Source organism: Xyrauchen texanus, chromosome 25 (genome assembly GCF_025860055.1).
Source record: "Xyrauchen texanus isolate HMW12.3.18 chromosome 25, RBS_HiC_50CHRs, whole genome shotgun sequence".
In the NCBI taxonomy this organism is placed as follows: Eukaryota; Metazoa; Chordata; class Actinopteri; order Cypriniformes; family Catostomidae; genus Xyrauchen; species Xyrauchen texanus.
Window position 1 is genome coordinate 41,082,577 of NC_068300.1, and position 24,503 is coordinate 41,107,079.

The 24,503-nt window shown below is 42.6% G+C and overlaps 3 long non-coding RNA genes across 3 annotated transcripts; all 3 read right to left on the reverse strand.

The window, feature by feature from the left end:
• Positions 1-17,322: 17,322 nt before the first annotated feature.
• Positions 17,323-20,585, reverse strand: LOC127619014 (uncharacterized). The gene is made up of 5 exons (XR_007967518.1): positions 19,312-20,585; positions 19,111-19,228; positions 18,891-18,980; positions 18,272-18,433; positions 17,323-17,979 (listed from the first exon to the last, which is right to left on the reverse strand). It is a non-coding gene; the product is annotated as an uncharacterized LOC127619014 (long non-coding RNA).
• Positions 20,586-21,545: 960 nt separating this feature from the next.
• On the reverse strand, positions 21,546-22,800 carry LOC127619016 (uncharacterized). Its single transcript, XR_007967520.1, has 5 exons — positions 22,716-22,800; positions 22,404-22,633; positions 22,023-22,201; positions 21,855-21,931; positions 21,546-21,672 (listed from the first exon to the last, which is right to left on the reverse strand). It is a non-coding gene; the product is annotated as an uncharacterized LOC127619016 (long non-coding RNA).
• Positions 22,801-22,979: 179 nt separating this feature from the next.
• LOC127619015 (uncharacterized) lies at positions 22,980-24,215 on the reverse strand. Its single transcript, XR_007967519.1, has 4 exons — positions 24,080-24,215; positions 23,512-23,650; positions 23,350-23,430; positions 22,980-23,264 (listed from the first exon to the last, which is right to left on the reverse strand). It is a non-coding gene; the product is annotated as an uncharacterized LOC127619015 (long non-coding RNA).
• Positions 24,216-24,503: the final 288 nt, after the last annotated feature.

The following is a 24,503-nucleotide window of genomic DNA, read 5'->3' on the forward strand; positions in this document are numbered from 1 at the left end:
GCGCAACCTCCCTCGGCTCCGCCTCCAGAGCCTTCCAGGCCTCCGCCTCTAGAGCCTCCTACGGCACCACCTCCATCGGCTCCGCCTCCAGAGCCTTCTAGGCCTCCGCCTCTAGAACCTGCTACGGCGCAACCTCCCTCGGCTCCGCCTCCAGAGCCTGCCAGGCCTCCACCTCTAGAGCCTCCTACGACGCCGCCTCCAGAGCCTTCCAGGCCTCCGCCTCTAGAGCCTCCTACGGCGCAACCTTCCTCGGCTCTGCCTCCTGAGCCTGCCACGGCTCTGCCTCCTGAGCCTCCAGAGCTTCCCACAGCTCCGCCTCCTGAGCCTCCCGAGCCTTCCTCTGCTCGTCCTCCTGAGCCTCCCTCTGCTCTGCCTCCTGAGCCTCCCTCTGCTCTGCCTCCTGAGCCTCCCTCTGCGCTTCCTCCTGAGCCTCCCATGGCTCCGCCCCCTGAGCCTCCAGAGCTTTCCATGGTTCTGCCTCCTACATCTCCACCTCCTGAGGCCCCTGAGTCTTCTACGGCTCCACCTCCAAAGTCCTCCTTGGCTCCGCCCACCACGGTTCCGCCTCCTGGTCCACAGTGACTCCCACGGCTCTGCCTGCCTCTGCTCCGCCCCCAGGGTCTCCTGTGGCCTTGCCTACGCCTCCTTCGGCGCCGCCACCCAAGTCTTCGACTGCTCCACCTCAGAAGTCCTCCTTGGCTCCGCCAGCCTCCCCAGTGGCCACTCCTCCTCCCAGGCCCCCTGAACCGGCCCTTGCCCTACGGCCATCTCCTAGGCCACCTAAACCGGCCTCTGTCCTGTGGCCACCTCCCAGGCCCCCTGAACCGGCCCTTGCCTTATGGCCAGCCCCCAGACCACCTAAACCTGTACCTGCCCGGTCGATACCTCCCTGGCCTCCTAAACCTGTCCCTACCTGGTGGACGCCCCCCAGGCCACCTGACCCGGTTCCCTTCACATCCCCAGAGACTGCTTGCCTGCCCTCTTGGCCTCCCTGGTCTGCCAGTCTGCCCTCTCGGCCTCCCTGGTCTGCCTGTCTGCCCTTTGTGCCCCCATGGACTGCCTAATTGCCCCTTGTGCCCCCGTGGACTGCCTAATTGTCCCTTGTGCCTCCTTGGACTGTCTCTGTGTCCCTTGTGCCCCCTTTTGTCTGTCTGTGTTCCCCCGGGTCTACCCCCTAACTCCTTGGACTTTTTGTTTTTGTTATTTTTGTGGGTTTTCTTTTTTGTAGGACCGTCTGGAATCCGGTCCTTTTGAGGGGGGGTTATGTTACGTTCCCGTGTTGTCTGCCCCGTGTTTTCTGTTTCACTCGTCACTGCTCACGTTCCATGTCACGTTTTCCTTGTTGCCCGCCCTGTGTTTCACTGTCTTTGTGTCAAAACTACATTTCCCATCTTTCCCGGCTCTCTCTGCCAGCACAGTGTTATTGTCCGCACCTGTTCATGATTTTGTTATCACCGTGTCCTGTCTATTTAAACCCGCTTGTTTTCCCTTTTCCTTTGTTGTTCGTTGAATGTTGATATTTTGTTCATGTTCGCTGCTCCTGCATCTTCTTGTTCGCTCGAGGTTCCCTTTTCGTTGTGGATGTTTTTGCCCCTCCATGTTCTCCCGTGTTTTAGTTTCCTTTTCCCATTGTGTACCCCTTTATTTTGTTCCTGAGTTTGTATAGTTATTATTTGTTTGTTAATAAAAGCCGCGATTGGATCTGCACCTCCCGTCTGTCTTCTCCTTCCCACACACTGAGTGAATGATGTGTAACTCACACTGCATTCTAATGGGAGAGCCTGCATTGCGATTGAACAGGAGGGCCCACACTGCAATTCAAATGTGAGAGACAGTGACCAATGCACTGAGACTTACACTGCATTAGAACAGGAGAGACCACGCTGTAATTCAATGGGAAAGCCTGCATAGCGTTCAAACGAGAGGGCCCACACTGCATTTGAATGGCGGTGGCGTAAAGAACCTTACCGAATTGCAGTTTGCGATGGGTATATATTTATGAGCTATGCCCCTAAACTTTTACAAGTGGGACGTCTAGGTTACTAGCGTAACCCCCATTCCATGATGGAGGGAATGAGACGTTGTTTTGATTGTAGTGACACAAGGGGCTTCTTTCGAGAGCCTCGGATACCTCTGAATATGAGAAAAGGCCAATTAAAAATTGGCGAACAGAATTTGCATGTCCCGCCCCCAGACATACGGGTATAAAAGGCGGGGATTGTGCATCTATTCAGTCAGGTTCTGCACTGAGGAGCCAAGAATAAGGTTCGGCCATTACGGTGGCTTGGTACAGTGTCCCCATCAGGGAACGGGAGATACACTAGTAACCTAGACATTCCCCTTCTGTCACTCACTCGACGTTGTGTCGATTGTAGTGACAATAGGGTCCCATTAAATAACGCCACTTACACTGATCCGTGTTACGTGATCTGCTGATGCTGGTGCAAGCAAGCTGTTGCGTGCCAAAGGAGCATGGGCATCAGACTGCACATAACCTTCCCCCAAGACATCATATTGTTTTTATTAGGTTCCTGGCATCTGATCAAAGATTTTCTTTGAGGGGTGGGAACAAGCGATGTGACCCAGCCACGGCCTTTTCTCTCTCTATGTTTCTCCTCACAGAGTGTTAGATGCGGCTGGGGACATCTAGCAATAACACGCATTGGGGAAGGTGTTCTTTTCCAGTCCAATTCTTTCAGGGGGAAAAGACTCAGTGGAGTACACATCCTGCCCAGGCTGGGGAGGTGAATATGTGACAAATATGTCACATGGGCTTGCGAAGCCACACATGGAAGTGGCGCGGAACTAGGTCCTGCCTAATGAGGGAGGAGCTCTACAAACACAGTGACCGGGCAGCAGGAACTGCCCAAGGGAGACGCGAGTCCATCTAACAAGGGGACCATACCACGGAAAATACATCACAGGGATTTACAATGATAACAGTACCTATGGAGCACCTATTCCAGTACAGAGTAATTAGTACCCATAGTGGGTCTGGTCGGGAATTCCCCCGCTGAATTCGTGAGACAGTAGTCTAGGAGGAAGAACATCCAGGTTGTGCAAGTTTGTGGGCTCACCTGGGAGTAAAAGCGCACGTGTTCACCACAGTGGAGGGGAGAGGCACTAGCACAAGCTGTGTTGTCTGACTCAACCCGGAGATTGTAGAATTTCGCAAATGTATCGGGTGTTGCCCAGCCCGGTGCTCTGCAGATGTCTGCTACGGAGGTGCTGTTGGCCAGTGCCCACAAGGATGCCACACTCCTTGTAGAGTGTGCTCGAATCCGCAAGGGGACGGGCACGACCTGGGTTTGTTTGGCCAATACGATGGCGTCAACTACCCAGTGGGTAAGCCACTGTTTGGAGATAGCGTTCCCTTTCCGCCGTCAGCCAAAGCAAACAAAGAGCTGTGTGGTCCAAATAGGTATGCAAAGCACGTACCGGACGCAGCAATGATAAGGCTGGGACTACCTCCTTGCAGGGCAGCACTTGCAGGTTCACTACCTGGTCCCTGAAAGGGGTCGTAGGAACCTTGGGGACATAGCCTGGTCGAGATCTTAGGATGACATGAGCATCTACCAGACCAAACTCAAGTGTCGCTGACAGAGAAAGCTTGCAGGTCTCCAACCCTCTTGATGCAAGAGAGCGCAATCAGGAGGGCCGTCTTCTGGGAGAGGGCACTTAGCTCGACTGACTCTAGCGGCTAAAATGGGGTTCTCTGAAGGCCCGTAAGGACAACGGAGAGATCCCATGAGGGGGAACAGGCATGGCCTGGGAGGATTCAACCTCCGGGTGCCTCTTAGAAATCTGCTAACCAAGTCGTGCTTCCCTAGGGACTTACCATCCACTGCATCATGGTGGGCCGCTATAGCGGCTACATACACCTTCAAGGTGGAAGGGAACAGCCGCCCCTCCCTCTTTCTTGCAGGCATGAGAGCACCTGAGAGCACATGAGAGACTGCGCAACTCTGCGGGTCTTCACATTGGAAAGAAAACCAGTTTATGATGCCACTTTAGGGCATAAAACTGCCTGGTAGAAATAGCTCTGGTTTGGTTGATCGTGTCAATGACAGCTGGTAGTTGACCACTTAGATCTTCTGCATCGTGGAGGTTCCAGAGGTCTGGGTGCAGATACCAGAGGGTGCCCCATCTGTCACGAGGAGCATGAGGTCCGAGAGCGAAGTCCGAGTGGGCCAGTATGGGGCCACTAGAGTGACATGTTCCTCGTCCTCCCTCACCTTGCACAGCACCTGTGCAAGTATGCTAACTGGGGGAAATTCGTACTTGCACAGCCCCCAGGGCCAGCTGTGTCCCAGCACATCTGTCCCGAAAGGAGCCTCCAACTTGAGGGAGTACTAGAGCGGGCAATGGGAGGTCTCTTGGGAAGCGAACAGGTCTACCTGTGCTTTGCCATAATGGTCCTAAATCAGCTGAACCACCTGGGGGTGGAGCCCCCACTCTCCGCTGAGCGAAGCTTGTTGCGACCGGGGAGAGCTTGCTCTTTTCCCAGTTGACATGAAGCCCTAAACGGCTGAGGTGCCTGAGCACCTGGTCCCTGTGAGCGCATAGTGCCTCTTGAGAGTGAGCTAAGATCAGCCAGTCGTCGAGGTACTTGAGTATGTGGATGCCCATTTCCCTTAGCGGGGCAAGGGCGGGCTCAGCGACCTTCTTGATGATGCAGATACAACTGATCTGTTGTTTCTATTAATTCAAAATAATCAACTGTGTGCTTCCACCCAAGGGCGTAGCGGCCACGTGTCCCCCGCACTCTTTAAAAAGGTGAATTGGTCTCCCGCATTTTTTCAAGCTAAACCCTTATCAAGTCACATTGGTGAATTTGTATACAATATTCTTTGTGTTTTGTTACTTTGGGCTGATTGAGCTACCATCCAGCCAACCACAGATGAATTTCATGAGCTAAAACATTGGCTCCATTAATTTCTACAAAATTGCTTTCAATAATGCTCATTAAACCATGTTTTTTATCAGCATTGATGTTGATCTAAATTAATAATACTGTATAGAGACGAGGAACACTAACGAGAGATATTTATCTGCATATCATTCTTGATTGGCAGCATTCCGTGAAACGTCTCAGGTTACATGCGTAACCCTTGTTCCCTGAAAAAAGCGGAACGCGATGCTGCACTTTGCTAAGCGCTTTTGGGAACAATCCTGCATTGTGACCAGCTGTGAATATGTGTGTAACATGTGTTACGTTTCCTCCCCGTCTAGGGGTCGGGAAGAAAACTAACAATTTATAAGGAACTTAAAGATAGGGAAAAAAAAGTGTTTGGAGGTCTTCACTCCTGTCCCAGCCAACAATAACCACAACAGGTTACGAAAACAGTTTACAAGTTTTATTGTCCTCTATTAAATACAAAACAAAAGGTAAGCATAAAGTCTTCAAGAGGGGACAGGCCAAAATAACAAAACAAAATGAGTCTAGCTGAAAAGGGAGGCACAAACTACTTACCCTTACAGACAAAGAAATAGAAATTAACATCAAAAATCTTGCCTCACTCCCTACCTAGCAATAAACAAGAGAAAACCGGTTTAAGAAAGAAAATGGCACCCACCTCTCTACCGCTTCCGTGTATACCAACGGGTGGAAAAGATCGCACACCCAACAAAGGAACAATGTTTAAATTAGGGTAAGTTTAACATAAAGAACAACTTGTAGTTTCCAATTAACAACAGCATTAAAACACAAAGGTTATCAACACTGGGGCAGGAGGAAAGAGTCTCTCCTAGCAGACTTTTCACCTGAGCTTTATTCCCATGTTCTTGATAGTGCACCAGTCAGAGCTGCTCAGCACTCGATCTTAATTACTCACAGCTGATGTAAATTAACTTGGTTGGGATGACAGGGAACACAAGGGAGACAACAGAAAACATACAAACAATGTATAGTCAATATACATACAACTTCTACATCCACAGATGTAACAAGGAAATAAAAGAAAGATACGCCCTGGGACGTAACACACTTCAATGAACATTGACCGGAATTTATAGCCTCGGCTGGTGAGATCATTAGATGCACCTGTGGCCAGGCTATAAATAGACGCGTCACCAGCGTGTCTTCAGATATGTTTTTCTGCAGAGCAGTCCTGGGACGTCCCAATGCGGCAAAGAAGTGCAGCATCTCGTTCCGCTTTTTTCAGGGAACAAGGGTTACAGATGTAACCCAAGATGTTCCCTTTACAAAAAGCTTCACTATGATGCTGCACTTTGCTAGGCGCTTTTGGGAACGCAATACCCACGCCGCCACACTGGGGCTGTCCGGACCCCTACGGTTGTGAAGTATGCTCACAAGAACGCGAGAGGTCTCAGACATGAGCTTGAGATGTCAATTCGAGGACGTAAGTGCCCAGAGTAGCATAAACATCTAAACCATAAAATTTGATGAATGTGTGCAGAGAGGACCAGCCAGCCACATCACAAACTTGTTCAGATGTGAGCTTGAGATTTTGACTCAAGGACGTAAGGGTCCGGAGTAGCAAAAACATCTAACCCATAAAGTTCGATGAATGTGTGCGGAGAGGACCAGCCTGACGCATCACGAACTTGTTCAGGCATGAGCCTGCCATAAAAGTCTGTGAAGTCTTTCTTGCTCCGGCGTTAAAAACGGCGGGGAGCAGAAGGCTTCCAGAGTGACATGATGTAGTGGCACCTTAGGAAGGTAGTCAGGATGAGGATGCAGAATAGCTTTGGCCATACCTGGGGCAAATCCTAAACAGGCTGGCAAAACAGACAGAGCCTGTAGATCCCCAATGCTCTTAAGAGAGGTAATCGCCATAAGAAAGACCATCTTGAGAGTCAGAAGTCTGTCAGAAGCTGACTCTAGAGGTTCAAAGGGGGTCTCAATCAGACCCTCCAGGACTATTGCTAAGTCCCATGAACGAGTTCTGGTCCTAACAGGAGGCCTCAGTCGCATGGCTCCACGAATGAAGCGAGCGAGTAGAGGATGCCTCCCCAAAGGCACCCCGTCCATCAAGGCGTGGCAAGCCGAAATGGCGGCCACATAAACCCTGAGAGTAGCGGGGCATATGCCTGCTGACAGTTTTTCCTGCAGAAAGTCCAGAACTGAAACAATTTGGCAGTTAACTGGATCTGCACCATGTGAACTGCACCACTTTTCGAAGACAACCCATTTATTGGTGAGATTCTTCTGGTAGAGAGAGCCCTAGCACTAAGAATGGTCTCGATAACCTCAGGTGACAGCCCTGTGTCCCTCAGTTGGTACCCTTCAGGGGCCAAGCATGAAGTTTTCACAATTCGGGCCAGGGATGAAATATCGTCCCCTGCGCCTGAGACAGAAGGTCCCTCCTGTCCGGAATCGCCCAAGGCGAGCTGTCGAGGAGAGATATTAGCTCCGAGAACCATACCCTGTTCGGCCAACGCGGCACTATCAGTACGAGGCAAGACCCTTGCTGGCGAACTCTGGCCAAGACTCCCGGGAGCAGAGAAACCGTGGAGAAACGCATACAGACGCATTCAGGGCCATGTATGCGCAACCCAGTCTCATATAAAAACGTACCCTGACTACATTGGTCCAAAGTGCAAAACATCGAGGGGTTACAATAATGGCCCTTGAATTGTATGACTGTTAAATTTTTTTTGCCTATTTGTTTGCGTCCAAGTCACGTGACTTTCAAGATTCCGGCCGTGAGAACAAAAAACATGGCGGACATTTCTCTTATTTTATGCAGAGTTAGTTTCTGCATAAAAATAAGTTTTGATTACATTTCTAGTGAGAAATATATATTATATTTTAATAATATTCACTCAGTGAATGTACATAAGCACTCGCTTGCTCGTTGTAGCGAAGATTTTCGCGCCAGAATAATGTGAAACTGAAACGTTTTGGTTGCTATGGACTAGGGCTGCAACAACGAATCGATAAAATTCGATTATTAAAAGAGTTGGCAACGAATTTCATTATCGATTCGTTGTGTCGCGCAATTATTACGCCAGTCAATAATTTGCAGAGACGTTTGAGTATAAATAAAAAAAAAGTTGAGTTGAGTGGGGAGCGGAGCATCTATGAGGCGCCGGACTGGACAAAAGCGAAGCGAACTCTGTGAGCGCGAGAGAGACCGAGTGTGTCCGAGATCGCGCGAGAGAGACCGAGTGTGTCTGCGGTAAATTGCTACATAGCTACACATAGTAGGCTATATATTACTAAATACCTTACACACCATAGGAGGTGGTCAATCCATTGTATTTGTTTTTTTATATTATTTTATTTTATATTGTATTTATAGTTTATATACATTGTATTTATAATTAATATTACGATAGACTAGAGATATTATCTTCTGTTATAATTATTATTATTGCTATTATTATTATTATTATTACCTATTATCCATGCGTGAGACTTGTCATTTTTGTGCATTTGCTTGTCAAATAATGTCAAACATTTAGCTAAAGATTATAACATCTTTGACAAAAAACTAAATAAAACACAAGTTTGTGAGTGAGTGCATCTGTGAGTGTGAGTGTGTGCGAGTGTAGTGTAGAGAACAAGTTCAAACAAATTCTGTTAAGTTTTCTGATTTGTAATTTTCTTTATTTTTTATAAATTATTTATTGTTCTGACAGCTCAGGTCCCTTTAAACAAAAATATACATCTTTTTGTGCACTTTATTTTTAAAAAGCCTATATAGTTACACATTTATTCATTTAGCTGACGCTTTTATCCAAAGCGACTTACAATTGTTATATATGTCAGAGGTCGCACGCCTCTGCAGCAACTAGGGGTTAAGTGTCAGTGGATTCGAACCCGGGTCTCTCACACCAAAGGCATGTGTCTTATCCATTGCGCATACAAATTAATGCTTTTTTGTTTTTTGTTGTTTTTATAATCCGATTCATCGATTAATAATCGACAGATTAATCGATGATTAAAATAATCGTTAGTTGCAGCCCTACGACGCTGCTATCGCCTAGCATAGCTGTGGCCCCAGATTCCACATAAGAATCTCCCTTGCGATTTCGTTCAGTCTGATGGATCAAACCCCTGCCCACTACATGCGTTGCGTCTGAGGTTGATTTGCTGATCAACACATTATTCCGTGGCAGCGGGAGAAACTAATGTTGACGAAGTGATGATTTACGATCGGTCTGCTGTGTTTAATTTTGAAATCTACCGGATCTTCTGTGCATTTAACTTCCTGTGTGGTGCGATCTCATTGATGGGTTTTGACGCATCATGGCCCCACGAAGAAGAAGAAGAAGAAGTCCTTTTAGCTTGCTTGTTGGTATTACTCCTCGATCACGATCTATCTATCTATCTATCTATCTATCTATCTATCTATCTATCTATCTATCTATCTATCTATCTATCTATCTATCTATCTATCTATCTATCTATCTATCTATCTATCTATGTGTGAAAGAGAGATGAGCTGTCAAGCTTTTACAAGCATAGCATGTGTTCTCTGGTTTGCTACAAAGTGGGAGTCTTTCAGGCTTTTGAATTTGTTTTAATATACTGTATAACAACATACACATAGCTTATGGAACAAAACAATGGGATTGAACATTTCCTTAATTCGTGGTGTTCTCCTCTGTCACCCACTGTGGCGGCCAAGTTTTCCCACTGTAATAAAAAGCGAATGTTATTAATTTAGGTCTTGACATCAGCCATGAATTAAAAACAACATTCAAAACAAACATGACAAGGTTAAGGGTAAGTGATGAACAGCAAGCCACCCCTTCATTCAGTAGGTTTGTAAACTTACAGTAACCTGATAACAGTAAATTACCTACCTATGGTAATATTTTGGTTAAGGTTTGAATATGCATTACCTACGGTGTAGCCATTTATTTGAAATCATATACCTCTGCTCTGAAGGTATCCATTGTAAAAGACCTCTGCAATTTGCTGCACAATAATAGTCTTGAAAATTATGAAAGACCTCCCAAGTCTTTGGACTTTTGTAAATGCCTTTAACCAATGTGTTACTTTAGCATCACAATGTCAACATCTAATCAAAATTCAATGTAAAGAAAAAGGAAATCCTTGCTCAGAATAAATTGGTGATTATGTCCAACATATGTCTCTCCATTATGGCAGTCAGGTTTATCTGCCGTAAGCACAACATAACTGATAAAATACACAAACACTGTAAAACTTGAACTAAAAGCTCAGTGCCAAAAATTGTCCGCCCTCTTACGGGCCTGATGTGATAGCACATTTTGATAAATGAAACTCAGTCTCAGTTATTTGCTTTGCGTAGTAGATCTCTGTTCCCTTGCGCTGCTTAGCATGTATGTTTAAACTTTAGACAGCATGCAACATCATAATTTAGTTTTGATTCTAAACAATTAATCCATCCAGTTAATCTCATGGTACCCACATGCACCAAATTTTAATTCATTTAGATTTGAGCAAGAGTTGAGCAATAAATTAAAGGCAAGCTACATATAGATGGCTATCCCAAATACAACCCGTTCAGTTAAGTGGCTGAAGCAATTATGGATGTTAAATGGACTTGCACTTATATAATGCTTTTATACTTTCTGGGACCACTCAAAGCACGTTTACAATGTTCATCACTACCACCCTTATACACACACATTCATACAGCACTGTTTGCAGACAGGCTTTGGAGATTGGATTCCCACGTATTCACACACCCAATGACACACTGGGGGGAAAGTGTGGGTTCAGTGTCTTGCCCAAGGACACTTCGACACTGAGCCACAGCCGCTCACAAATACAAGCCAAGGCTATTACTTTAAGTTTTGAAGTACTAAGAATTAGGCTATTCCAATCAAAACTATTACAAATTGTACATATGAGAGTGAACAGGGCTCCCATTCCACCAACTTCATTTGGATCCCCTGAAAAAACATCAAAGTTGGGGGGTTAAGGGGTTTCCAGTTGGGGTGCTGCAATTCCACTACACTAGTACATCTAAGACTTTTAATTATTGTAAAGCTAACCTTCTGTATTTTGCAGCGGATCACCCTCTTCACTGGGTAGTAAGGTTCCTCTTCTAGGATCCCATGGTTACATTCTGTAAGAACAAAAAAAGTATGAGTTTGACCTCATACATCTTCATCAATGTATTAAAAATGATTTTGACAGGCAATACATGATATATTTATGACTTAAGTATATCTGGCTAAGGCTAAATAATCACTGTATTTGAAGTCTGATTTGAAATGGTGAAATGTAAATCTAGGAAAGCTTAATAACCTTTGGATGATTTTTTCCCCCTCAGTTTCTTCCTTGTAGACATGTCTGAGGCTGCAGAATTCTTCTGCTTCTTTTTATTTTTTGCAGACATATCTGTTGAGATTAAGGAAATGTATCTGTGAAGAGCTGTTATTACAATGAATACTGGTCTAAATACCTTTATTCCAATAACAAATATATAATGTCACATTACAATTGGAAAGATATAGATTGTAATCTTTTGCAGGGCACTCATTGAAATACATGGAAATTGTTTAACCATATGCTGTATGGTCACTTCTTCGCTCTACCAAGGGTTATAGACTACAAGATGTACAAACAGGTGACCAATTGAAGGAAAAGCCTGGAAGATGAGGGGAAAAACAATGAATGTAGTTCCTCCTACACATATTACCTTTATCCTATAATCTCAATATTGATTGGAGATGTGTCTTCCAGACTCATAATGCTTCAATTCACAGGGCACAGGGTCTCACAGAATGATTTACTAAGTATGAAGATTCTGTCAATCTGATTCAATGGGTTTTACAAACCCTAATTCCAATGAAGCTGGGTCAACTGTAAAACTAAAATAAAAATGTAATACAATGATTTTCAAATCACTTTCAACCTATATTAAATTGAATACTCTACAAAGACAAGACATTTAATCTTCAAACTGAAAAACTTTATTGTTTTTTAGCTAATATTAACTCATTTTGAATTTGAGGCCTGCAACATACTCCTCAAAACCTGGGACAGGATCAAGACTGGGAATGTTTGGAACATTCAGGTGAACAGGTTCATTGGAAACACGTGAGTGTCATGATTGTGCATAAAAGGGGCATCCCCGGAATGGAGAATGGAAGAAGGATGACTTGCTTGTGAATGACTGAGCCTTCTGGGGATGCTATGTGACGGTGGGAATCACTACTGTAAAGGATATTAACGTGGGCTCAGGAACACTTTGGAAAACTATTGTCAGTTAACACAGTTTGTCGCTACTACAAGTGCTACGAGTGCTGTCCACATTTAAAATAGATTTTGGAAATCACAGACATCATGTTCCTTGGGATAAAGAGGAAAAAGACCTCCCAGATTGTTATCAGCGCTATGTTCAAAATCCATGGCGGTGTGTTAGTGTCCATGGCATACCCATGCCCCATGACATTCAAAATGAGTGAATCTTTGCAAACAAACAATAAAGCTTTTCAGTTTGAACATTAAATATGTTGTCTTCGTTGTATATTAATTGAATATAGGAACTTCACTGGAATAGGGGTTTGTATGATCATCTGGGTCCTAATTTATAAAAGTATAAACACATATAAACAAACTGAGAAATAAGAAACTGATTATGATGACAGAAATCCACGCTCCCCACAGAATATGAAAGTTACACCATATTTTGAGTTGATTATTATTTTTTAACAGAAACCAGCATAGGACGTGAATTGTTACAGCCATGTATTTTGATGTGTGTGTGTGTGTGTGTGTGTGTGTGTGTGTGTGTGTGTGTGTGTGTGTGCACATACTGAGCTTGTCCATATACACAGTAGACTGAAGTGAATTCTATACAGCTAAAAATGAGGCACCAAACACCTACAGCAGACTTTGGATGTGCAACAGTGCCCTCCATCATCATCAGTTCCTACAGTACATAGATTGAAGCTGTTCTGGTGGCACATTGTGGCTACCAGATACCACCTCAGTAATTCACTAGCCAAAAGTTTGTTTTTGCTTCAGCATCTGTCAATCATCCTGTCAGAATTTTGAAACGTTATATTTCCCTTTAGTAATATTTGAAAGGCAAGTTATCCAGACCTACATATTAGTAGTTACTGGTATAAAACCTCAGAAGTCACCTCACACTAATCAGTCACTTGTATTTTTTTTATTTCTTTTTATTTAAATACATTTATTCATTTAGAGTATTATTTTCATTAATACAGATTAAATGTTTAACATGGTTATCATGTATACCATGATTAAACAACATATGAAAAAGAAACACGACTAGCAATTGAATCATGATTTATATGCTATTTGAAAATATCAGCAGAACTTCCGTGTTTCTGCTGAGGTGGTTCAGTGATGGGAAGGATGGGAGGAGGCCTGGTGGTGGGCTGGATGGTGGACTGGATGGGAGGAGGACTGGTGGTGGACTGGATGGTGGACTGGATGAGAGGAGGACTGGGGGTGGACTGGATGGGAGGATGCCTGGTGGTGGACTGGATGGTGGACTGGATGGGAGGAGGCCTGGTGGTGGACTGGATGAGAGGAGGACTGGGGGTGGACTGGATGGTGGACTGGATGGGAGGAGGCCTGGTGGTGGACTGGATAGGAGGAGGCCTGGTGGTGGACTGGATGGTGGACTGGATGAGAGGAGGACTGGGGGTGGACTGGATGGGAGGAGGCCTGGCGGGCTCCTGGTTAGTACAACCTCAATGGTACAAAAAAAGGAAATTATTCACCTCCTGTAATAAGAACAAATGTCTCCTTTTTTCTAGCAGTGACTGTGCTCGATAAGGAAACATCCAGTACATTTGTCTTTTGTATTCTTCTGTCTATAAATGCTGCCCTATGGACTCTATACTCTCTGTAGAACTGAGGCGAGGCTGATTTTGTACTCTAGTGCAATGATACTATGACAGTGGTACCAAGAAAATTCCCAACTGTAATTGCTGTGTCTGTGCCACATTTATTTTTGTGGAGTAAGATTTTAAATAATCGCACACACTTACCATTAATTAACAGTTCATAGAGAGCCTTCATCCTGTCAAGGCATTTTTCAGAATGGTCTGACAGCTGCCATTTTGGCTGGAGGACTTGTGCGGACCAGGTTTTCTGCTTCTTCATTTTCTTTCCAATGAAGACTATGGCTTTTACCCCAATGTGTTTAGCTTTTCCACCTGAAAATAAAGATATATATTATATAATATATACAGAAATATAAACAATTATAAATGTCTGAAACATTGTGGGCTGTATTTATGTAAATAATAACTACAGACGTTAAACACATACCAAGACAGATGCCTCATCAATAACATGAGAGGTGGTTTGGTTTTTGTTTTTGTTTTTCAACCATGTCTCCTTTCTGGCCTCAAATTTCTGAAGTTTTTTTTGCCAGTCTTTGCTTTCTTGGCTGTACTGACTGGCAATATTTGCAGGTCTTGGTGGCCACACCAATAGCTGATTTGCAGCTCACGCAGGTAGTTGTTGTTGACCCTCGTGGCATCTTAAAATTAGAATATAAAACAATCAACATTTAATAACCAAAGTGACAAAGGAACTGCATTATTTAAGTGTTACATTACAAATGTTTGTAATTTGGCCTTCTTCAGCATTATCAGTAGTGTCAGACATCAACACTCAATGTGTGTTTCATATTTTCAAACGCGATACAGCACGAGATATCGTTAATATCGATATAGTTTATTTTGCATTTAAATGACTACATTTCTGCCCTTGAGCCGTGTGCCAGCTGTTGCAGTGCATTGTGGGATTTGTAGTATGAGTGAGTGGTGGGAGTGCGATTAATAATAGACGTATGAAATTATCCGGCCACGGAAAAAATATCGATATGACTTTTAGTCCATATCGCGCAGCCCTACTACAGATTCTATGCAACAATAACCCATACTCCATAGTTTCATATAGCTCCAAGTTGATTTCTGTTTTCATCTAGGTATTGTATTGTATTTTTTTGTGTGTATTTTACCACTTGTCTTATAGCTCCTATCTCATTTTGATTCTGCTGCAGTGACATGTGAATGGAATCAATAAAGTTTTCAACTTATCATATCATTCTGACCTCGGTTAGCACATTGCCGCCAACTGCAGCTAACGTTAAATGTGGTGGCTAATATAATGCTGGATAACCCCTATGTCATTGGACACATCCCTATAAATTCATGGTGATAAATAATTAATTAATTTAATTTAATTTTGTGTATTCATTACCTACCTTTGAGGATGTACAGTATGAATGGTGGTGGCGGAGAGAGCGGACACCCCCCTCACAAACTTGTCAATCTGCTGACCTCTGTGCCTCTGTGATAGGGAAAACCACGTGTCAATCAGCTACCTCTCGCAGCTAGTACGTTGCCCACACGTAAAAACGTGATGCCACTTTTGTGACACTGTTACATTTAAATAGTGGCGCGCTCCACTGTAAACTGCCTGCCGCGGGCTTCATTCCATTGGTGGTGGCGTAGTGGCTAAAGCACAGGGCTGTAAATCAGAAGGTCCTTTGTTCGAACCCCACGGCCACCACCATTGTGTCCTTGAGCAAGCACTTAACTCCAGGTTGCTCTGGGGGGATTGTCCCTGTATATAACCTGAACCCAAAGACCACTGTCTCTGTTTTTAGGCATATTATAATCTGCGATTATTAAAATAATACGTTTATTTCATTGTAGGCTATATTTCCAGCAGGGTGCCTGGCTGCAGCTGAGGTTATGACATCCAAAAAGGTTTCAAGCTCCTTAAATACTAGTTAACCATCATGCCATCCAATAAAGCACTGCACACACTTTTTTTTGTCAACTCAAATCTAACTATATAACATTAGATGCATTGTGTAGCCTATTTGCTGTGGCATATATAAATGACTGGCATATTTGAATGACTGTGTTAGGTCATTCTGGCATAAAAACCATCCAAAATCATAAAGATAAAAAAATTCTCAAACAATCCTCATTTTGATCATTATTTACACACAATTTCTCCAATCCTGTCTGTATTTGTGAGAAGTGGTGCTGTCCTGAGTTGAAAGATAGCCTACCTTATGGCTTTATTCTCAAGTAAATAGGTGTGTATGTTCGTGTCGGCCGCTGTCCATTTCCTAAGGTTCTTAAATGCAAACATTTTTTGACTACCTTTTTTTTTTTTTTTAAAGGGCGTGCGCCCATGTGGAAAACATAAATCGGCGCCTATGCGCGCACACACACACACACACACACACACACACACACAGCGCGACAACTGCTCTGCTCACGTGACGCAAAGCTGACTGTCCTCATCTCCATAGTAACGGCCACTGTTGCTACTTCCGCTATCAAAAATGTTTAAAAAAAAAAACACATTTATTTTTCATAACTGAAGGCGTAATTATTAAAATAGTCATATTTCACGTCAATTTACTGTAGTGCTGCGTTATAAAACACAAATATCTTTAAGACAAGAGATAATTAATTTTCCACTTAATGTCCGCCGTTTTTGTTTTCCCGACAGGAACCTCGAGAGTGAGGTTACCTTTATATATATATATATATATATATATATATATATATATATATATATATCTATCTATCTATCTATCTATCTATCTATCTATCTATCTATCTAATCACCAGCACCCCAAAATAATTAGTATACTCAATTACTCAAAAGCCACAGCAACACACAGTATATTTTTAATATTAAACATTATACACAGCCCAAAACAAAGATGAAAATAATTGTGTAACTACTTAGGAAATTAAGACGTAGCCTAAGTATTGTCATTTTACTGTTTACATTTTTTTATACTAATATTTATTCCTTTACATTTATTTTACAGTGCAGTTGTGTAGTAATATATTACTGTCTTAGGGATAATATCATAATTCAATTTAAATGTATTTGTATATCACTTATCACAATCATAAAGTAGGCTTTCTACAGCTAAGAGACTATGCCCTGTTCAAAATAAAGACTATATATCAGATAGGTGTATGTGTGCGTGTAAGAGCGTGTGTGAGCGTGTGTGTGTGTGTGTGTGTGTGAGAGAGAGTGAGAGAGTGAGAGAGAGAGAGAGAGAGAGAGAGAGAGAGAGAGCTAGAGTGTGTGTGTGAGAGAGAGAGAGAGTGAGAGAGCAAGAGAGTGAGTGAGTGAGAGAGAGAGAGAGTGAGAGAGAGTTAATATACTAACATGTACAAACATAAGCTGGAATAGCACACTGTTGGAGAGAGTAACAATACAATAGGCTATGTAAACTACAGTAGGTACAGTATATACAAACTATACACAACTACAGTGAAGCTATGTAGGGATGCGCAATACATTTCAACCAAAAATGCAATCCTAAAAAAAAAAAGGTAATTTGTCATGTTTGACAGTTGTGAATCACCAGTGATTGGGTTGGGCCAGAGGGTGGGGACTAATGGGCTAAAATAATGGGTTTTTATTGTTTCACTGGAATTTGCAGTACATGCTCTAAACATAGAAATCTTGCAACAGCAGTAAAATAGCCTCAGTTTCACATACAATTTATTACAGCACTGACGTTTGGGTTCAACACACTGTGAAGACATCTTAGAGTCATACACATCATCTCCATAATAACTACTCTCCCAGTTCCTCATCAGTTGAGGAAGTATTCTCTAAGTCTTCCTCTTCAGAGAAGTCATCTAAGGACAATGTTTGCAGTCCAAGAATACTTTTGTATATTGTGCGTGCTGTAGCCAGTTGTGCTTCAACTTCACACAATCTTCCCTTCAGCACACAGAGTAGTCCCTCACGTCCTTTCTCCATTAAGCCCTCTGTACTGCCTGAGAATGTGACATTAAAATATAAAGAAATGAGCCAATGGTTACCAGAGAAGCAAATTTAAGAAAAAGACGAACTATTTATTGTCCTTAGATTTCTCATTGGTGTCTTCAGTGAGCTGAAAGGTAAACTCTTCAATCAGTCCAGCAACACTCCTCACATACTCCATTGTGCTGCTTGACTTCGCGAACCACAATAACTTCTTTCAGTCTAGACAGTCAAACACATTTTTTTCTGCTCCATATCACCATGACCTGCAATATATTGCATCAAAGTGTTATCTCACAACCTCCTATAAAAATATTGGGACAGAAGATATTTTGCATGCTGTACTACTACAATAGAGAAATAAACCCTGACAGGATGAGATAGAACCCCAGCTTCGTGAAGGGGTTCAATCACATCCATTACAAATTACTGCATTCTTTTTTTTTTGCATATTGCCCAGTGTCTCAATTTTTTTTTTTTTACATCAGATTCCATATTTACATCAAGATGTGTGCATCAAACAATTTGTATTCAGTGCATTTCAGAGGAAGTACTTACATTCCCATGGCCAGGAGTAGTTGTCCACAGCCAGGAGTTCATTGGGAGGAGGCAGTTTTTCAACTTCCCCCACAGTAGCATTGTGGTCATTGATGGCAACTTCCAAGGCTTTCTTCTCAACAGCAATCTTTCTTCTCAGTTGATGCCTTCGCTTATTCCCACCTACAATGAGAAACACAAAATGAGTGTGCATTCACACAATGACTACACAAAAGCACCATACAAAATAAGACTTCACAATATGCATGTATGTGTTATGATTATTGTGACAGATGTTGTGTGATCATTTTTGCATCACAAGTTTCATTATCATTTGAAAAATTGGGAAAAAACTTGGGAATTTTTTTTTAGGAATCTATTTTAAACAATCATTTTTTTGGAAATAGAGGACAAAATTGGTAGGTCAGGACATCTATGGAAATATTTGGATATTGCACTCAAACTTATTATGATTTTGACAGTTTTTCAGTATGCTGCCCTGACTTGTAGTAAACCTACTTCAAAAGATGTTTTTTTTTTTTTTTTTAATAAATGGCTTTGCTATTTTTACTATGTATAAATCAGTAGTGAATTCATTTTTTCACAAATCTGCATTACTAATGGCCTTTTCTGCTCTCACCAGACTGACGATACAGCTGAAATTTTCGCTGTTTGATGCCCAAATATAGCCCCTCGGTGGTTCTCTGCAGGTCATTTTGGATTGTTGCTCCTTTGGACGACAACAAACAAATTAATGAATGCCCATTTCAGTTTACAATCAGCCTCTTTTCAGATCCCCTGTACAAGAGCAGAGCCAATGATTCTTTAAAATATGCCATCAAATAATTTTTTCAAAGTACCTGAGGTCCACTGCGAACATCAGACACCCACTGCTGGACTGTGTCTTGCTGTAGAGATAACTCAGCAGTGAGTTTCTCCAGGTCCTTTGTTGCCTCTGCAATCCTTTGTACAGTCTGTCTGAAATAAATATCCGTGTTAACAAATGCTGAGACAAAATTTAAAAACAAAAATGTTATTATACATATTTGCCTAGTTAGTACCTTGATGTATCTTTTGGCCAGTGTCCGGTCAAGGTTTTCTGCCTTTCACTTGTTCCAACCACTTGCCTGGATTGTTAGCATGTCTGTGCGAACTTGACACACAATGTACACTCACCTAAAGGATTATTAGGAACACCTGTTCAATTTCTCATTAATGCAATTATCTAATCAACCAATCACATGGCAGTTGCTTCAATGCATTTAGGGGTGTGGTCCTGGTCAAGACAATCTCCTGAACTCCAAACTGAATGTCAGAATGGGAAAGAAAGGTGATTTAAGCAATTTTGAGCGTGGCATGGTTGTTGGTGCCAGACGGGCGGTCTGAGTATTTCACAATCTGCTCAGTTACTGGGAATTTCATGCACAACCATTTCTAGGGTTTACAAAGAAAGGTTTGAAAAGGGAAAAACATCCAGTATGCGGCAGTCCTGTGGGCGAAAATGCCTTGTTGATGCTAGAGGTCAGAGGAGAATGGGCCGACTGATTCAAGCTGATAGAAGAGCAACTTTGCCTGAAATAACCACTCGTTACAACCGAGGTATGCAGCAAAGCATTTGTGAAGCCACAACACGCACAACCTTGAGGCGGATGGGCTACAACAGCAGAAGACCCCACCGGGTACCACTCATCTCCACTACAAATAGGAAAAAGAGGCTACAATTTGCAAGAGCTCACCAAAGCTGGACAGTTGAAGACTGGAAAAATGTTGCCTGGTCTGATGAGTCTCGATTTCTGTTGAGACATTCAGATGGTAGAGTCAGAATTTGGCATAAACAGAATGAGAACATGGATCCATCATGCCTTGTTACCACTGTGCAGGCTGGTGGTGGTGGTGTAATGGTGTGGGGGATGTTTTCTTGGCACACTTTAGGCCCCTTAGTGCCAATTGGGCATCGTTTAAATGCCACGGCCTACCTGAACATTGTTTCTGACCATGTCCATCCCTTTATGGCCACTATGTATCAATCCTCTGATGGCTACAGTACTTCCAGCAGGATAATGCACCATGTCACAAAGCTTGAATCATTTCAAATTGGTTTCTTGAACATGACAATGAGTTCACTGTACTAAAATGGCCCCCACAGTCACCAGATCTCAACCCAATAGAGCATCTTTGGGATGTGGTGGAACGGGAGCTTCGTGCCCTGGATGTGCATCCCACAAATCTCCATCAACTGCAATATGCTATCCTATCAATATGGGCCAACATTTCTAAAGAATGCTTTCAGCACCTTGTTGAATCAATGCCACGTAGAATTAAGGCAGTTCTGAAGGCGAAAGGGGGTCAAACACAGTATTAGTATGGTGTTCCTAATAATCCTTTAGGTGAGTGTATGTGCAGTAATTTAGGTGCACAGTGAGGACCAAATTTCAGATACTACATTGATCATTCTCTAGTATTGTCACATAAACCTGGAAATAATCATACACTTAATTTACATTTACATTTATGCATTTGGCAGACGCTTTTATCCAAAGCGACTTACATTGCATTTCAAGGTACACATTTACACTCTTATCAGTTCTTGCTTTCCTTGGGAATCGAACCCATGACCTTGGCGTTGCAAGCGCCAACACTCTACTGTTTGAGCTACAGGAAATTAATATGTCAGAAGTTAAATTATTATAAAGAGAATCCTGATCGGTGTAAAAGTGCTGACTAGACAGTTGTTTTCTAAGGAAGCACCTATGCATGGAACTCTAAAATGCAAAGGCCGAGCATCAGTGTTCAAACCCCTTGGTCTCAATTTGGACACAACTATACATGAAAAATGCTTACCAGATTTTGACATGTACTTGGAACATATGGCTACTCGGGAGAGGAAGCTGTTAACCTGTTCAACCTCCTCCCCGATTGTTGTTCCTGCTCCTTCTTGATTGCGTCCCCCCCATTTTAACTGTAACACATTTACATGAACGTTATCATTTGGAAAACAACAAGTAGGGGCAGAGGACAGACAATCATATTGTGTGGTACAAATGGTAAGAAATACATCTAAATGTCATTATTACCTCACACATCCATGAATGCGCTTTTGCATGCATGATGGAGAGAAATGCGCGCATGTTCAGCAAGTCCTCCAACTCTGGACAGTGGTCCACAACTTTGTGCAGATATGGCCAATATTTGCAGACCACATCAGAGCAAAAAAACTGGACGGTCTGTGAAGCTAGCTGTTTCTGGAGATATAATGGGTATGCAAATATTTCTCCACGGAACATATTCAGTCCCTTCAGCAAAACCCCATGACGGCAGACAGCAACTTCAACACCTTCCTCGGCTAGTTTGCTTGCAGACTTGTTGGTGGACTCTCGTGCTGCGGTCCACTGACCCGCACCACATCTCCCTTTCCCTGGATTCTTAAACATTTACAGTTACATTTTACAAAATAAGCTGTAAATCATGGTATTATGGCATTTGATGCAGTAATGCCACTATTACTTAAACCAAATAAGTTTTACATTTTGAAAAAAAAATGGCAAGCATTCATAAAAATGTGAAATTGTGGTGTTACACATGAAGAAATATAAATTTAGCTTACATGTCCAGTTGTTCCATGGATGTAAATCAACCTCAGCATCATTGGCCAAAAAGACTCCATCAAAAAACCCATCAGGTCTTGAAAGAAATATATAGATGTGGGTTAAATTTACTGTATAAAAGTAATTTGTGGCTCACTAGCATTTCATTGTACATGAATGTTACACACCCTGGTTGACTTTTGAAATGATATAATTTGCGGTTCCCATCCACTGCAACTGCCAACATGGAGGGTGTGCATGCAGGGCACTGAAAATGCTGGATCTGAGACAGCTTGTCAACCTCAAATTTGGCATAGGTCCATTCGAGGAAGGCCCTCTGCATTGTGTCCCCACATATCTTACCTCCCTGAGAGCAAAAGTGAAAAAACAAAACAAAACAGTAAGTAACTGTTTCGAAGGTTGGCTTCAGACCGTGGTCATGACGAAGAAAGGGCTCTGTCAAGAAATATGTGCTGAAACTTTGGGGATTGTAAGAACAAGTCCTAACAATGAATCAGTTATTTAAAAGGTGATCCAAACAAGATAACTTAAATGATGAGTCCACTCACTCGCCCGAAGAGTTTTGTACGATACTCGAGCATGCTGACAAAAGCTTATCTTGACATCCATGGGGCAGTGATTTTTAGATCCTCATACGTGGTGAACAAGTCCACCATGTACAAGGTCTCAAAATTGACAGTGGCTGGTCAGTAACCACTTTCAACCAGATCACTTATGGTCACTGGCAAGGTTTTTCCACAGGAGCAGTTTACTGATGGAAGGAAGAGGTTGTATCTTCCTGAAATTTCAGAGAAAAACAATTATCTCTTGTTCACAAGAAACAAAAAACACAATATGAAGAAATAAAAAAAAACCTTTACCATTCATTCCAATTAAAATAACTGGCTTTCCCTTGGAAAAGCTTGTTTGCCCAGTGGAGCAGTCGCAGCAGGGAGGAACGATTGGTAACATGCAATCTAAAATGCAGAATTAGTTTACATAGAGTAAATGAAACCAAAAACTCAACAGTGAGGGTGTTGTTTCTATCAAACAAAACTTCATCCAGCATGTTTGTTGGAGTAAACCAGGGTTTGTGTAAAATGTAAAACAGCCTATATAACCTGAGACTTAAAAACTACCTTTTTCATGATAGGAGAATTTCCCTCCCTCATGCTGCTGAACAAAAGTGGATGGTGGCAGGTGTCTGAAGAAACCCTCCACCATGGATGCTCCGTTATGAAGCACCAGGGCCTTATGTGTGGAAAGGTCACAGGCTGTGCAGTAGAGTGATCGTGGTAAACAGCCCTACACATCACTACTGCAGCCTTGTGTCCACAATGATGGCAAACCCCCTCCTTGGGCTTCTCAGATGACAACATATTGTTCAGCACCACTTCCCAAGAGGTCTCGGACATCTTGAATGAGGGAGTCTGAAAATGAAAAGGGAAGAAGGCAATGGTAAATCTGGGCAATTACCACATAACAAATGAGGAAAGAAGTATTAAGGGAAAAAACCTAAATTTTCGATGGTCACAGTGTCTTCAGTTGTGCTGGTAGACGGAGCACAGGAAGGTGTAACGCTTGCTGAAGCAACTGCTAAAATATGAATATCCATTTAGAACTTGTTCAATGAATAATGAATGCAACTACTGATGAAAAAACAAACAAAAAACCAACCAGTAACTGAATCTCGCTTTCGTTTCTCCCCAGCTCTACATCTTTTTGGCAGAGATCGACCATCTTTGTCCTCATCAAGCCAAACACACAGCTTTGTGGATTGTTTTGACTCTCCTTTAGTGTGTCCATGCTGATCCACCTAAATAAACAATTGAGCCACAGAATAAACCACCACATACCAAGGTTATCGCCACCTACAAACATCTCATTATAAAACCAATGTTATAATATTACATTGTAAAAATTCAGTCTAATGGTTGTGGTCCTGTACTGTACTGACAGATTTAGAAAACCCTTTCTACATTAAAAAAAAGTGAAAGTGATGCGTTTTGACAGAATATTAAATTAAACTCTCACTGGCTCTAACGTGTGAACTCAGCTCAGCACTATAGTTTGCATTTAAATAAAGACATTGAACCAGGTAGGCCTACTGTATAGGTGCACTTTGTTTGTTTTCAGGTTTGCACCTTGATATTTCTTCCCTGCTATACAGTCTATTATGGTCTTAGACCTGGTAATTAGCATGTAATTAGTATGCTTTTTCCACCACTGAGATAATGTTATTTACCTTGCACTCATCCAGGAACGCATCAACCAGGAATATGGCATCTTCGGGGTCAAGGTGATTCATTTGTTCAGCTTGGTCGAGTTATATTTCCACGCTTCCTTTTCCTCCTTGTGTACCTTTTCCTGCTTCTTTCCCCTCGTTTCTTCTTCTTCTTCTTCTTCTTCTTCTTCTTCTTCTTCTTCGTGGGGGAATGACACGTCAGTCTCTCTCTCTCTCTCGCGCAAACTCGGACACACTTGGTCTCTTTCGCGCAATCTCTGACACACTCGGGTCCGGCGCCTCATAGATGCTCCGCTCCCCACTCAACTCAACTTTTTTTTATTTATACTCAAACGTCTTTTCGAATTATTGACTGGCGTAATAATTGCGCGACACAACGAATCGATAATGAATTCATTGCCAACTCTTTTAATAATCGAATTTT